This window comes from Protopterus annectens, chromosome 2.part1, assembly GCF_019279795.1.
Source record: "Protopterus annectens isolate FY-2018-M chromosome 2.part1, PAN1.0, whole genome shotgun sequence".
Taxonomy (NCBI): domain Eukaryota; kingdom Metazoa; phylum Chordata; order Ceratodontiformes; family Protopteridae; genus Protopterus; species Protopterus annectens.
In genome coordinates, this window is record NC_056729.1 from 941,402,170 (window position 1) to 941,419,917 (window position 17,748).

Here is a 17,748-nt window from a genome sequence, read left to right on the forward strand (position 1 = left end):
CCAGGCCCATGGCCGTCTGCTGAACAGTGTGTAGAAGGGGACTGTGCATCCTGTAGTCTGTTCACCTAGTTACCAAAAGGGACATTGTCCCCACACACACTAACCTCCTCAGCCAGGAGCACACACTTGCCAATTGCAGGATTCAAACCCCTATCTGACTGTTATGACACGTGAGACAGGCGCATTAGCTGAGCACGCTATTTGCATTACTGGGAGCTTTCTCTTCCCCTGCTATACTTATGGAGTGCTGACATCATCAGTATTTAGAAAAGGGTATGGGCATCCTGTAGTGTCCTATCCTATTTGCCAAAAGGGACACGTCCCTTGCACACTAACCCCCCTTACACAAACTTGCCATTCACAGGAACCAAACCCCTACCTATTTATGTTATGGTACTTGAGACGGACGCATTAGCAGAGCGCGCTATTCGCATTACTGGGAGTTTTCCTTTCTCATGCTCTACTTATAGGGTGCTGACATCAGCAGTGTGTAGCAAAGGGAAGGGGCATCCTGTAGTCTGTTCACCCAGTTTCCAAAAGGGACTTTTCCCTCACACACTAACCCCCCCACACAAACACACACACTTGCCATTCACAGGAATCAAACCCCTACCTAGTTATGTTATGACACTTGAGACGGACGATTAGCAGAGCGCTATTCGCATTACTGGGAGTTTTCTTTTCTCATGCTCTACTTATAGGGTGCTGACATCAGCAGTGTGTAGCAAAGGGAGGGGCATCCTGTAGTCTGTTCACCCAGTTTCCAAAGGGACTTTTCCTCACACACTAACCCCCACACAAACACACACACTTGCCATTCACAGGAATCAAAACCCTACCTAGTTATGTTATGACACTTCAGACGGACGATTAGCGAGCTCTATTCGCATTACTGGGAGTTTTCCTTTCTCATGCTCTACTTATAGGGTGCTGACATCAGCAGTGTGTAGCAAAGGGAGGGCATCCTGTAGTCTGTTCAACCAGTTTCCAAAAGGGACTTTTCCTCACACACGAACCCCCACACAAACACACACACTTGCCATTCACAGGAATCAAACCCCTACCTAGTTATGTTATGACACTTGAGACGGACGCATTAGCAGAGCGCGCTATTCGCATTACTGGGAGTTTTCCTTTCTCATGCTCTACTTATAGGGTGCTGACATCAGCAGTGTGTAGCAAAGGGGAGGGGCATCCTGGGTGTGGTTTCCTGTTTGCCAAAAGGGACATTTCCCTCACACAGACCAACCTCACACACAGACAGACGCACACACACACACACACACACTGAGCACATACACGATTTGAACCCCTATCTGACTATGTCATGACACTTGAGACGGACGCATTAGCGGAGCTCGCTATTCGGATTACTGGGGAGTTATATTTCTCCTGCTGTACTTCTAGGGTGCTGACATCATCTGTGTTTGGAAAGGGGAATGTGCATCCTGTGGGGAAGCGGACACCAAGCACACTATGGCTAAGCTGTCATTCCCTAGGACAAACAGCCTATTGTTGACCTCTACACCATTATGTTTAATTGTCAAATGCACATTATTTGTTGCTAACAGACTGTTTGCATATATTTATTGCCATAGCATTCCCTGTTGGTATGGACAACCTCTGCATCTATGGAAACTGTTTGAATATGGGAGGGATCCACTATATCACGTATGTCTCTGTAGTCATGTCACTGTGTGCACTGGGCAGACTGCTGTGCTGTGGTTGGACCCTGGCATAACACATGACAATACCAGATACGTGTGTCCCACTGCTAAAACAAGATTTGGACTAAGTGTGTGAGCATGCCCAGTTCAGCCTTCCCATGGCATGTTGTCAAAGTGTGTGAGCATGCCCAGTGTGATTATTCCATGTGTTGGACTCTGCAGCCCACCACATTTGTGGATGTGTGTGAACTTCACAAACTATCACCCGTTCATGGTTGTGGGTTGTGTGTCATGTTGTGTAGTTACTGTACAACTGCTTTGTGTGTCAACACAACAGGATTATACTGTGCCTGCAGTGTTTGCATGGGATACTTTGCATGCAGTCGTCAACATCCTTTCACACTGACCTAACACTGTAGTACTGTATAGTGTACTGTCAGTACTTTGACTGTGGTGGACAGTAACCTGGGCTTTACTGCTATCACTGCTTTACATTCTGATCATGGGCACAACAGCCTGGTCGGGGCCAGTTGGGTACATCTGACCATGTTGCATTCTGTTCTGATATGCACCACTTACACCAGACTTGCCCAACATTGTTAGTGTATCCCACAACATAGGTGTACAATTGCATACACTACCGTTGTGCCTAGTCCATGGCTAATGCAAGTTGGAGAGTGTGTTTGTCCTTCCACACATTGTAAGTGGAGTTTGCCATGACCAATGTAATGGTTGGTATACTGTGCCTCTGTCTACCTGTGACATGACAGTGATATCCTGGATGAACCTACCATCTCCCGTCCACCCATCAGGATTCCTATTGTGGAAGATTAATGAGTGACTCTATGGGTAGCCTGTGCTGAGGGTTCACTCATGGGTGGGGTGGCTTCTGTGTTATGGATCACACAGTACAGCCTGTCCCATGTAACTCAGTGCTGGGGTTCAGGTCTGTCATGTGCATAGCTCACTGCCATTCAGATTGTACTATGTGCAGCATTTGTATTGATGCCAGCAACACATGCAGAACATGGCATGTGTGTAGGCTGATTGATACTCCTGATGTGGTACTGTTGGGGACTTTACAGTTGATGGAGGTGTCTGCTGAGGTACATCCCACAGGGGCTATTGTAGTCGATTGACCCACTGATGCAGGAGGACTGCAGAGCCACAATGACCTCACCTTGTGTAGATCTGACATCCTTCATGATTAGGTGGGTATATGGTATGTTTCTGTAAACACTACAGCACATGTTTGTCCAGTGCAGGATATCCATCACCCTGTGTCCCCAGGTCTCTCATTACATGTTAACTACATAATGGGTTAACACCTATGTGGTAATTGGTGGACACTTACTGTATATCCACGGGGTTGACTATACACATTTCTGCACTTAGCTTGCTGACATAGCTATGGCACCAGTTGTCTGTTTGTATGTGGCCCTTTTGTAGGATGCATGTGTCAGCTGGTGGATCATATGTGGTGAGCGGTTTGTAGTCCTCTGCAAACATGTCAGGACACAGTCCTTCCATGTTTGCCTGTACCTATGGGACATATATACCAGACGAGGGGATACCAGGTCCAAGCCTTGTGGGATGCCAGTTATATCTGGTTTGTAGTCTGACATGGCTGAAGCAGGTCTGACCATGTCTGTTCTGTCCTTGGTCTGGTTTGCAACTCCTCTACTGACATGTGGGTTTATATTTACACTGGTGAGCCTATCTATACTGAACATGTAGGGTATTGTATAGACGCCTTTGCAAGGTCCACATCCACGGTGTGGATCACATTGCCCTCATCAATGACCTGCATGACTGTTTCAATTGGGTCCAACATGGTTAGGGGCAGGATCTGCACTTGAGAGGGCCACACTGTGTTGGGTCCAGTGTCAGTAGGTCCCCGACATCCATATTTCTGTGGTACATGCTGCTCCTTTCCATAGCTGAGCAATCTGGGCTTCTCAGGATTCTGGGGTAGTACTGTTCAGTATCCACTCAGGCAACACCTTTGTTGAGAAGGACCACTGTTGCTGTACACTGCTCTTTGGGTACATATTCTGTGGTACGGCTGGCATTGAGCAGTACTGTGGTGTGGCATTCCATTCATCTTAGACTCCATGTTGCACATCGCCCAGGTCACCATCTCATACCATTGCTGCTGTGTGTTTTGCTTTGGAGATGTTGTCTGTTACCTCAGTATCTGCTATGTCAGGGAGCCAGCTGTCTGCTGGGATACATATTCTGCATACATGGGGGTGTGTGGGTTTGCACTGCACCTGTCAGGATGTATGTTGGCAATATGTGTGTGTGTTTGTGGTGTTTGTGTGATTCAGTCCATATCTGTGAATACACAAGATGGCTCCTACCATCAGTTGTGTAAGCCTTCGGATTATCCTTCATGTCCTGTGCAATTTGTATCTACATAGGTTCATAGGTTCATACTAGGCTATCCACCCTGGGCATTTGTTAGGCTAGCCAGAGTGTGTGTGGCTTTTGAGACCCCTTGCTATCTGGATAGTATGGCCATGTATTGTTTGCTTAGCTGTGCCTCTGTCTGGACATCACACAGTGAAGACCCCCACTGTAACTCTACAATCATCCATCCACTTGCCAAGATTCCTGTTGAACAATGTCAGTGAGGGGCTCTGCCTAACATGGGGTGGGAGTTTGGTCCAGGGTGTGAGGTACCTGTGGATTATGTATCTGTCCCACCAGCACATCCTATTTCATTATGTGTTGGGGTTGACATCTCTCACTCTCGCAGCTCCAATGGATATGTGTTGTCTGGGGTGGGGCAGGTCCATCCCTCCTGTGTTAGGCATGGCCTCCTACAACAGGCATGCAATGCCTCTGTGTGGGCAGTCTGCAACTGTAGTCAGCTGGGGTGTCTACAGCCTAGCAGCATATGACATATATGTATGACACTTTCTCCTCTTGGTAAGGTAGCTTTGCAGTCTTCCTAACTGCTGCAGGTGTCAGGTAAGGTAGATCCCACATGAGTCATTGTACTGGATTATCGGTGTGATTGGGATAACGTATAGGGGCACAGTGGCCTCTGTTGCCATAGATGTGACTCCTTTCCTAATACAGTGTCACATGTACACAGTCTTCCTAGCCACATTGGCAATGTGGGTGTCACATAACAGGTTACTGTTCACTTGTGTCCCTTGGTCCCTGGTTACACCTTCCATACATTATGGTTTACCACCTTTGTGGTATTTCGTGGTACCTTGTCTGGTATTTGGTGGGACATTCATACTGTCCAGTGTGTTCCAGACGGTTGGGGGGGGGGGTTATTGTGTGTGAGAGTGCGGTCTGTAGCATACTACAGACTGCACAGCAGTCTTGCCTACAGTTAGTTGCACGTGGGTGAACTCCACTGCCTTGTACATTGTCAGTTACCTGGACGTCTGGGTGTCTGTGCTGCCTATGGTTACTCACCTCCTTTTATGTAGTGTTCCAGGTTTTGGGGCCATGACACATGGTACATGGTATAACCTGGTAGTGCTGGTGTGCTGTCAGGAGCCTTGCAGCAGGTTTCTGTCACTGCACAGACATCGATGTTCTGTATTCTGGGGATGGCCTAGGGGGCATGCATATTGGGGTGTACACATCTGGCATCAGTCATCATTTCCCTTATGTTTCTTCCCACTTATGTTTTCCGGGTGGCGGGTCAGTCTGTTCAGCCTTGCCTACAAAAGGCTGTGTGGAGGTGGCCAAGGCCTTATCCACTATTCAGACGCCCAGGGGTAACGGTGCAGGCCATACCAAGGGCAGCTGCATGGATTGTCAAGCATGACATCCCAACCTGACAGACATTGGATCCCCTTGGACTGACACCAGTAGATGTGCTACTTGCTATGACTGATCATTCCATGTTTCTACTGTGGCATTATTCTTGGTAAGGGTAAGTTGCTGCAAACGGTGAGTGTCATACCAGCCTGGACTACATAATCAGATAGCTCATCTGTGTCTCTTTACATGTAGGCTAGGGCAGTACACCTCGGGTCATTCACACCAGCATGGACTATAACTGCATCATATTTCTGTTTGCTTTGGAGTGACCTTCATATTTGTGTTATGTGGCATGTTGTGGCGGCCTACAGGCAGCTTACTGTACCCTTTCCTTTGTTCAGTCTGCTGTGCGGGACAGCAGTGTGTCTGACTATGGAGTCACCTATTACAACTGTATCAGGCATGTTGTTTCTCCTTCTGGCCTGTGACTGTTTGGCACACCAGCTTTGTGTGCTATGTTGTGCATGTGCTATGTTTGGAGGATGTTTCATTGGGTGTCTGCTTTATTGGCCTCTGTTGGTGTGCTGTGTGTGTGATTTCTGCCTCTGGGAATGTCTTTCTGTGTTTATGTGTTTGGTTTGCAGTTGTGGTAGGTCTATGTGGGTATGTATTTGTGGTGTGTGTGGTTACCTTCTCCTACTGACTTGTTGTGGGTGTACTGAGTTGGGGGAGCTCTGCCTCCGGTTTGGATGGATGGTTGCATCTCTCACATATATTTGTATTTCTTGGGTGGAGTTGGTGGTTGTCTGTGTACTTGGGGCAGGTGTAACATTGGCACAGGGTTCACAGATTCCACTTGTTGAGCCTGGCCTTACTGGATTGCATGTGTGGACAGATTATATTGCCATACTACTGATCAGTAATTACGTCATTGTTCATGCTTGCTCTATCATGTAGTAGCTTCCTCTTTCTCTTGCATGTTTTGGTTATGGCTGGAGTCCACCATGCCAGATTTAGGCACTGTGTCTTGTTTTAATTTGGGACTGCATAATCCAAGCATTCCTGGCGGTGTTCATGGCGTGGCTGTCTTGCAGGTTCTGAGGCGTGGCCCATATTTTGCACCTGCGCGTGAACTTTCATGGCTTCTACATCATTTTGGAGGTGTGCGCATAATGCTTAGCACATGTTTTCCACTGTGTTGCCCGGACAGGGACTCTGGTCAGGGTTTGTATATCCAGTGTGATTACTATATGGTCTGGTGTTACCAATGTGCAATACACTTCTCATCTTAACATCCCGTACCCATGTTGCTGATTATCACATCCAGTATGCTTGCCCCTCTTGTGGGTGTGCTATGTTGTTCCTGGGCCTTTTGGTTTGTGGTTTAATGCCCTTTTGTCCTACACTGTTGCAGCTGGTATACTTCTCCCAGTCTATGTGTCTGGGTATTTGCAGTCAGCAATTATAATGTGGTTTTGAGGACTTGACATATTCATGTATTCCAGCATGGGCGCAATGCAGTTCCTGGTGTTGGGCCAGTACTCTGTGGCAGGCTATACACTGGTGGGCGGTTTTAGCCACTGTTACTTGTGCATGGCTAGTCCATGCTGCTTTTTCTGGTGGTACCAACATGGGGGTGTTGTTATCCTTGTCATTGTTGATGGTCACCCTCCTTTTGTAGCTTGTTCCAAGTGTTGAGGATGTACAGCACAGTCTGAGGTGTGACCTGGTGGTGTTAGGGTGCTGTTGTGAGCCTTGCCTCGGTATTCTGTTACAGCACAGTTATCAACATTCTCCATACTGGGTGGGCTTAGTCTGCATGCATCTTGCTGTTTGACCTTATCCCTTATCTGATTCTTATCCCTTCTGGTACCTATGGAGATAGGTTTGTGTTTTGCACCTTCCTATTCAGGGCACACTGTGCATGACAACGGCCTTTGCCAGTATCCATACAGCCTGCACTGATAGGTGCATGCCAGTCCTGGCAGGTGGTGCATCATGTCATGCTCAGCATGTCATCCCAGACTGGCACACAGTTCGTCCCCTTTGCCTACCTGCATTACTCTGGTAATTGTTGCACTTCATCATCTCGTTGTCCTGTTGTAGCATGCTGCTTGTTGAGGGTAGGATGTTAGACGGGTCCTCAGGAGTGCATATGGTACTTGGTGTTACATTACTTGACACACAGCATTCATGCCTCAGGTGGTGCTGCAGGGCTGCCTCTGTCGGATGCACATATTACACTTACCTGTACATGTTTGTGAACAGGTTGTGTCATTAGGCATCCCTGCTACTATATGGTGAGTCGGAGAGGGGTATCATTCCCAAGGTTCCTACTGAGCCAATGTATGTGCTATGCGTTGCCTCTTTGCCAGAGCCAGGGCATACTGGGCATGCCTCCTTCTGCCTACTGGGGCAGGCTCAGGTTGTTCCTCCTCCGAGTCACGCTGTGCCTGTGGTGGCCTTGGCGATGGTGGGGGGCTGTTTGGCCCAGCCCTATGGTGATCCTGCTGCAGCTGTTTTCGCATGATCATATTATGTAGCATAGCACATACCATGACAATTTGGGTACATGTAGTTGGTGTGTACTGCAAGGCTCCACCAGATGTGTCCAGACACCGGAACCGTGACTTGAGCAGCCCAAACACACGCTCTATTACATTCCGTGTTTGTGCGTGTGCCTCATTATGGCGTTCCTGTTCAGGTGTGTGTGCATTTCTGATGGGTGTCATCAGCCACGGCTCCAGTGCATATCCAGCATCCCCCACTAGGTGTCCATGTGGGATGTCCCCATTGTTAAATGTCTGGTACAGCTGCGTCAGATGCCAGATGTGGGAATCATGGTAGCTCCCAGGACAGCCGGCACACACATTCATTATTATGCCCTGGGCATCACACACGACCTGGCAGTTGATGGAGGGGAAGCCCTTGCGGTTTATGTAGGCCCTACCCCACTCTCCTGCTGGTGCTTTGATGCGTATGTGCGTGCAGTCTATGGCACCCAGTACCTCAGGGTATTCCGCTATTTGCTGGAAGAGACGCATGTTGCTGGCCAATACCTCACGGGCATTGGGGAAGTATACATGATCACCGACATGTGCTGACATGGCATCCAGGAACTGGTGCAGTACCCTGGAAGCTGATGCCTGTGATATCCCCATCATATCGCCAGTTGGTCTCTGGAAGGTACCTGTTGCTAGTATTCTTAGGCCAACACATACCTTGGTTTCCACTGGGATGGGTTCCCTCTGTTGGTTCTGTGTGTGAGGCGTGGCCTGCACAGCTCCACTATTTGCTGCAGGAGGTCTCTGTCCACTCTATAGCGCTCTACTATCTCCAGCTCATGTAACCCATGGTAGGTGACCCTGGGCCTGTACACTCTTCTCCGTCTCCTCACTGCGGGTTGTCTGGCACCATCTGCATTGTCACCACCCTCAGCAAGTCGCCTATGTCTCATTATGGCAGCTATGGCAGCCCCTAACATTTCTGCTCTGAGTTCAGCTTTTCAGTTTTCACTTCTGATAACTGAACTCCTGTCTTGCAGTGTCTCTTGAGAGAAACATTCTGCACTGCTGTTTGCAGAGTTTTAAGTGCTGGGCTGCCCTAGTATTCTGCCTGTGTAATTGCCTGCATCTAATTGTTTTCACCTGCTAGCTCCAGCAGTATTCCCTGCTAACTTCCTAGTACATCTGTTGTTTCCTTTTTCCTTGCTGTTTCCTCAGGGTAGGGCCGTGTGCAAACCAGCAGAAACAGGCTCACAGTGGCTTACACGCGCGCACACATACTTACACAGTTCAGAATCTGCTTATTCAGTTTTAAACGCGTGCACGCCTGCGCAAACAGTGTTAAACAGCTCCCAACACGCTCCCACATGCTTAGTCTGCCTTACACGCGCACACTGCCTTACACGCCGCACACTGCCTTACACGCACCGTATTACTCGCGCTTCACGGCGCGCAAGCGCATACACGCCCAGCAAGAAACTTTGGTGTAGGCAACAGTGTACACCTTCCATTTCTTGGCTTTCTCATGTTTACTTGGGGCACACCTCCTCCTTGATGTCTCTCTGACATCTGTCATGTAACTCTACCTCCCAATGAGTTCTATCCCTTTCTACCATTCCCCCCTGTGATGTCACCTATCTCCTACTCTGTTCCTCCCCCTTCTGTAACTCTTACACTACTCAGACTGTGCTCATTTGCTATGTGACAGTGGTATTCAGTATCCTTACCTAATTTGCATCAGATTGCCTACTAATGCTTAGTTACATCTCTTACACTTGGCTTCCCCTTGGCAACCACTACACGGTGGCCATGTTGGTTTTCCTATGCTGGTCCCTCCATTGACATTCCATATAATTCATAAAACCTACATTTGTAGGTTTAAAACCTTCGTTTTCATGTTTTATGCAGCGCAGCCCGTTTGCGTGGGGCTGCGCTGGTTTACATCGGCAATTGCCGAAAAAAAAAATTATTTTTATATTTTTGCATGGGGTTGCATTGCCAATGGCCACATATTTGGCCATTGGCATGCTGCCTGACATATGCACCCTTTATTTGGAGCTGACATGGCTCCATTGCCGTGTTTGCAGAAACGTACTCAGTTGTCAACTGAGTACATTTCTGCAGCTAACACGGCTCTTACACGGGCTGTTCTGGGCTTCATGGATCGCTGATCAGCCTCATTTGCATGCTATTCGGATGCAAGTGGGCTGATTAGCTTAGCCACGCCCACTCCGTGTAAGAGCTGTGTTAGACTAACTCTTACACGGACTTTGGGCTGTTCCTGGATCACGAAGGCTACATGGAGTCTTACACTACTCTTAGACTCCGTGTAAGCCTTCGTGAATCCGGCCCCATATCATCCAATGTGCACCATTGAAGAAGTTGCAGCTCTAATACCGAATGCCACTGTATTTGCTGTTTTGGATGCAAAGAGTTCATTTTGGCAAGTGATGCTGGATCACAAATCCTTATTTCTAACTACTTTTGGTACTTCGTTTGGCTGATACAGATTCCTAAGGATGCGATTTGGAATAAATTCTGCAAGTGAAGTTTTTCAGCGTGCAATGGAGCAAATTTTTTCAGGTTACCCATGTGCCATAATAGTAGATGATTTGTTGGTTGGAGGCAATGGTGAAGCAGAGCATGACAGAAACCTAAAGAAAGTTCCCAGACAGAGCATGTGAAGTGAACTTAAAGGTCAATCCTCTGAAGTGCAAATTCAGACTTCCAGAAGTTATGCACGTAGTACATTTGTTTACAAGTACAGGCTTGAGACCAGACCCAACCAAACAAACAGCTATTCTAGAGATGTCAGCATCAGATAATGTACAAAGTTTGCAGCATTTTCTGGGCATGGTCAACTATTTAGGCAAATTTATACCAGACTTCAGCGAGTTAATAGCATCTTTGAGAAAGCTAACATGCAAAAATGTTGTATGGTCATGGTTAGAACATCATCAGAAGGCATTTGAAGACCTTAAGCAGAAAATTGCCACCCCATCTACATTAAGACACTATGATGTGAACAAACCAGTTATTCTTTCCTGTGATGTTTCAAAATTTGGTGTAGGTGTAGTTATACGTCAAGTGGTCAGACCAGTAGCCTATACATCTAGAACATTAACGCAAACTGAGATGCAGTATGCTCAAATTGAGAAGGGACTGTTGGCAATAGTATTTGCATGCTCCAAGTTTCATGATTATATTTATGGTTGAGCTATTCAGATCAAAACTGATCATCAGCCTTTAGTTACTATTATAAAGAAGCCTATGCATTCCGCTCCAGCAATATTACAAAGAATGATGCTCAGATTGCAAAAGTACAATTTCAAATTGGTCTGCACTAAAGATAAATTATTTTATCTGGCTGATACAACAGAACAGCTTGATGCAGAAAATTTTAACTTTGATGTGATGTCAGTGTGTAATTTTTCCACCACTAGACTTGATGAATTAAGAAATCACACTCAGACTGATCCAGTTTCACAGAAGCTCAATCACTATATTAATGTTGGATGGCCATCAAAATAATCTAGTGTGTCACCTGAAGTGCAAGTGTATTTTCCTTACAGAGATGAATTGTTGATGGAAGATGGCATTATTTTCAAAAGACCTAAACTTGTTGTTCCTACTTCTTTGCAACAATAATGCATCCAGATTTTACATCATGGTCACCCAGGAACCACATCTACTAAGAGAAGAGCATGAAAATTAGTATTTTGGCCTTTATTATCAAAATATCTTGATAGAGTTATTTCTACTCGCTCAGTATGCAATAGTACCAGATGGCATTTGCAAAGAGAACCGCTTCAGCTAAGTCCATTTCCTGAACTACCTTGGTCTACTGTAGCAACTGATATCTTCAAGTGGAACAATCAACACTATTTAGTTTTGGTAGACTCTTATTCAAATTGGTAAAAGATTGAGCTACTACCAAACTTAACCTCAACTGCTATTATTACTAAGTTGAAACATCATTTCTCAGTTCATGGTAGTTCACACAAACTTTTTTCTAACAATGGTACTCAATTTACTAGCCAGTTGTTTCATAAATTTGCAAAGGAATGGGATTTTGTATATGTCACTAGTAGTCCTGAATATCCTCAATCCAATGGTCTAGCTGAAAGAGCAGTACAGAGTGCAAAGCAATTACTTGAAAGGTCAAAGCGTGACAATACAGATATGTTCTTGAATTTGCTTAATCTCAGAAACATACCCCATGATGGTATTCTTGGCTCACCTGACTACTTTCCAGGCAAACTAGAACTATGCTACCTATTTCTTCAAGTTTGTTGCAGCCTAAGTCGAAGTACAAAAATACCATCAAGGCTCAATTGTTTAAGAACCGTAATATTTAGAAATCTACTTACAACCGATCAAGCAAACATTCCACAGGTCAACCATTTTGCAGAAACTGTCCCAATTGCTAAATCTAATTCCCAATTTTATGTCACACAAAATGGATGAATATCTAAACCAAGTGTTTAATAACACAGCAACGTGGACTTGATTGTATATACCTATATGTTTAGTATTGTATAATGCATGTTGTCATGCCCGTACCCTGGCTCAGCAATCATGGAGCCTCAATCCTCACCACTAACACCAGAGAGGGCATCTCATATGAGGAAGGAATAACAAATACACACAGTAAAGTGCAATTTCCCTTAAGAGCACACAGAGATCACAGTCAGTCTGAGGCTGGTTGCTCCCTTGCTCTCCAGGTCCCCAATAAGATTCCCCACTGGCACAGCTATAGGGTCCAGATCTCAGCCTAGTGGGCAAGCTAAAAGCTCTAGCACCCTCTCTGTCCAACCAGTGCTTCGTGTCCCTGCCCACGTCCCTCACACACACACACATGCACTTTGAGATAAGTTTATACAACCACACAGACACTCCTGGGGAAGCCTGGCACAGGTTCTCCAGTTGTGCCCCTTTCTTCCAGACTATACGGTAGTATCACCTGCCACCACCCACTAATAATTATCAGCTGCTCAAAGGCCATTAAAAGGGTGTCCAATTATTACTGTGCAATATTATTATCTAATTGGTAGATGTGAATAAACAGTCTCAAGGCTTATTAGAGTGACCTGGTACAGGATCCTTATATACATGCCATGTACTCTTACAGCTTAACTTATCTCTAAACAAAACCAGCCACACTTAAAAGGTTTTAAAATATGTAATAATAAATAATTAAAACCACAAGACAATACTTTCTACTACACAGTCAGTTCTAGTCAAGAGAGTTCAGAGATCACACAGAAATACTTAAAATAAATCAGTAGTACAGTTCTGACATCACAGAAAAACAATTCTTCTAAACTTTCTTAATTTCTAGCTCTCTAAAAGAAAAACAAGTCTAAGATAACTTACATAAGACAACAGACAGAGTGCTGAGTTGAACAGTCAGACAAAAATGCTTAATAATCTCTGGTTCTCACTGTTTAAATTGAAACTGCGGTTCTGCTAAAACATTACATCATTTCACACTTCCCTGGTGTTCCCAGGCTGACAGAAACTGCATTAATATTCTTTTACACTTAGAGCAATAAAGGACATTCCACATGTAAATTCTGGTCATTAACTTTAGCCTTAAAACAATGGGCAAGAAGCCTTCATCTAGCCCGTCCGGAGCCAAATTGCAAACATCAAGGACAGTCATGAAATAATTTTAATTTCAAAGGACCAACAAGAAATGCTTGACTTAGCTTTCTTTACAGCAGATGGCAATGTTGTCACATTGTTTTAAGTTCAACATTTCACAGCACATTCTTTCATTTAAAAAAACAAGCTTGTAGTTCAACATTCATATTTACAAATGATAGAATTATCTGCACAATTCTATCTGGCTAGGCTGGCAGCCTTCACCCATCTCTACCAGTCTTCACACATGTCAACAGATTACCTGTGATTTCTGCATGCTAAGCAGTCTCATAACAATTGTATGGTCTATTTCTCAAAGAGGGAGGATGTAGATCATAGTGTAAAGTATGTGTGCTTGTATTTTTAAGAAGCATGCAAGGCTGCACGTGCATGTATATAAGCTGCACACGTGCATACCCTTAGTGCCATTTTGTAAGAGCAACTAGGGAGTAAGCATCAAGATCATAGTCAGTAACTGTATATAAGTTACTTAAGTTAGAGTCAATAGTCAATGGTAGTAATGTGTTTGCATATAATAAAGCTGCTTGAACAGAACCCATGAAGACTAGTTTACCTGTCCTAACACAAAAGTGACAGCTTGTCTAAGCCACATGTACACCCTCACATCCTCAGTACTATGTTACATGCTATACAGCTCTTTCAGCAGAAGGTGCTGTCATTGCAGTGGACCAGAACATTTCCTTCCTCCAGGAGGTGTGAATCAAAGGTAGTAGCTCTCGTTTGCTAATCATTAAAAGCCACTCTCATGAGTAGGCTATTAGTTAATCATGAATGGACCTTTATCCCTTTGTGTCTTGCTACCAGCTTATGTTTTTTTTCTGTCAGGGAGTATTGTAAGGAGTATTTTTTTCTTATTTTTGTTTTGCTGTTCACATTTTTTATGATGTTTTAACTGGCCGAGGATGTAGTTTTATGTGTGGCGTGATTTTTATGGTTATGGGATTTGTCTTCATTCAAGACTTGAAGGTGAGTGAGGGTGTGGAGTACATCCATTTCTTTTCTTTTCTGTTCTTATTAAGTTTGTGGATTTCTTTATTTTTGAAAGACTTTTATCTTTTCTCTTTTTTAACTGTTAGGTTCAATAGGATTAGAAACTAGGTTAGGTAGGTAGTAGTTTAACATACAAGAAGGAGTTGTGAGTTTGGGTCCTGGAACAGTGTACTAGAGATTATGGCCATGTTCCGTTGCCTGGAAACCAGGTAGATTTTTGTAATGGAATGTTCTGAATTAAATATGGCTTTGTGGGACACAGGGACATGCTGACAATATGGCTTGATAATGTTTAATGTTAGGGAGGGAGATTTTTTATTTTTAATATCTGGCTGTGGCACTAAGCATATTGCTTAAAGGAAAGTATGGATGGATGTTTCATTCTAAATAGCATATATTTATTGTGATTCTTTGCTTCGGTTCTGTTTTATTGTGCCATGTTTCTTTATTACATAATTTGCATTTCCATTTCATTTTTTTCTTACTTGAGGTTGACATTTTTCATTTTTTTTATTAGTCGGCGTTTTAGTGAAATTTTTACTTTATAATTGAAGAGTCTTTTTTAATAACTTTTTTTGGTTTTCATCCCCATTCTGATCCATTAAACCTCTACCTCCTACTGGCCTGTTCGTTATCTTCAACTTTTTGTATCCTAAGACATTGGGAGAAGAAGACAAATCCCAGGACTTGTGTCCATTATCCAGTGGAAGATGTGAGCTTCATGGATGTATGTATTTATGCAATTTATTTATCTATGCTAACCAGAATTTAGGTTCTGCTTACAGCCCCTTCTGTTGTCCAAAAAGTAATGCAATGACTGCTATACCAAGACAGTAGAAGTGCATGCTTCTGCACAATCATAATTCTCAGCTGAAGTGTTATAGAATCATTTGTGGGTCTATGTTCTTCAGGAGGGTCCTGCTGCAGGAATTGTACTTTAATACTACTTTTTCTTATCCCCAGCAGGTATTCTTTTGAAGGGATTCCACTAACTCCCCTCAGCTGTAATTGTTTAAGCTGGAATCACCCACATCTCTGCTAGTCTGGCTCTTGTATTACCATGGCCACCAGCCAAACCAGGGTCATGCGCATTTAAGGACCAAAACCTCTATGACATGGAGATAGCTGGAGGAGCAGTTTGTTTTCATATGTGGGTCAGTTTATTTTAGGCTTTATGATGGTTGCAGCGTGTCCACTTTATGTGATATTCTATGAGTATTAAGTGAGCATTTTATATTCATTTAAACTTTTTGTTGAACTAGTTCATATATATATATATATATATATATATATATATATATATATATACTGCACTATTTTAATGTTTGTATTAGCGTAGGTCTTATATGAGTGTGTGTTTACTTGGGGAGTTCTTATAATCATGTGTTTCTATGTATTTTAATATAATTAAATGCATTAACACCTATGTGGTGTAGAATGCCACTCATCTAGCCATCTGCACACATCTAGCATTGCGGAGAATTTTCTGAAAAATAACATTAAAGGACATAAGATAAACAAATGTAAATATTTTGTGAACAAGAGAAGATATTAAAACTGTGCAAATAGCAATGCTATCAGTAAGAAGTATGTTTTATAGTCATAATAGTCAGTGCGTTCATACTCTTTTCCATAAATGCAGTAATATATTATAATGCATATGAACTCCAGATTCTGTTTTTTTCTAAACTTTCACAAATTTTCATATCTTGAATACTATACATCCTAAACATATATTGTCAGGACACTTTTGTTAACCAGACATAAGGTTTCACATGACAAGACGAAATTCTTCTATAAGTGCATGTTTTTCAGATATTTACAGAAATATTAAAACGTGTAATTGTATAATAATCAATACAAATAATGCTGGGTATCTCTCAAGATGTGTAAGTTACAGTGCAAATATCAAAGACAGCTTTCTTCAACAGCATCTAAGGTTTCACCTAATGTCCCACTGAGAACCCTTCTCTGAGTCTGAACTATATTTATACATGTGTCATTGGGTCGTTGCACATAGCCTGCACTAATTCTACCAATATTTCTGAGACTTCAAATCATTGCAGGACTGCCCAAATCTATTTTATTGGGACTTTGTCATATGCTTTCTCCAAGACTAGGAATGCCTAGTCAGTCTCTTTCCTCATCTCCACCTTCTTCTCCACTATTTGTCTCACTGCAAACATGAGGTCGATTGTGGTACATCCTGATCTGGATCTGAGCTGCTCATCCGCTGTCTTACTTTCTAATGCACTGCGTATTTGTTTAGCAGTTACCCTCTTCAGCACTTTCATGCAGTGTGACAGGAGTTTGAAACCTTTGTACTGCCTACAGTTGTAAAAGCAAGCAATAAATCAATCAGTAAATAAATAAATGAGTATAAAACTAAAGTGCTGGGAGAGTGGGTAAACTTAAATATGAGATTCCAACATTTCCTCTTACTCACATGCTTATTTTCATTGTTTATTTATTTTTTTGTTAATCTGACAAGTCCATAAAGAAATAAAGACCTGCTTGCTAAGTGTTCCAGAAGTTTTGATCAAACTGAGTGATTTTCTCAGTTTCACAAAATATGCAAATAATTAATTGTTTTGCTGTCTGCCTTTGCTTCTGCCCACCAGCTACCCTTCCTCTAATTTACCTTGTATTCTCTGTCTGATGTTTCATTGTGAGATGGTAAGGGTCAACAGACATCACAAGGCTCTGTGAGAGAGTTTTATTTCCCACACGCTCCATTTCTCAAGATTTGCCTGTATACACACAATGGTGTGTAAAGATTCCCGGCATATTCCAGCCTATAAGTGCCTGTTCAGCACTGCATGCTACCTGAGGCTCAGATGAGTATTGGGCATCTCTTGATAGTCATAAGCAAATCAGTGCTACTCCAGTGGTTTAGAGGGATAAAGCCATAACTACTATTAGGAAGCTATAAAGGAAGACGTGCTTTAAAAAAGATAACCGTATCTGCTTGCCATCTAGAATAGTTCCGGACTTGCGCTCACTGTAAGTGTGCCCTGATTTGAAAAGCCTTGCTGTCAGTAACTGACTTATTTCAATGTAATGCCGATATATAAACATGCTTGCACAGGAGGCCAGATGCCAAAACACCTGCTCTCAGCCTGCTTTCAGTGTAGGAGACAAGTCTTTTGGAATTGTGGCCTATGTAATTTTTTTTTTTCATTGTAACC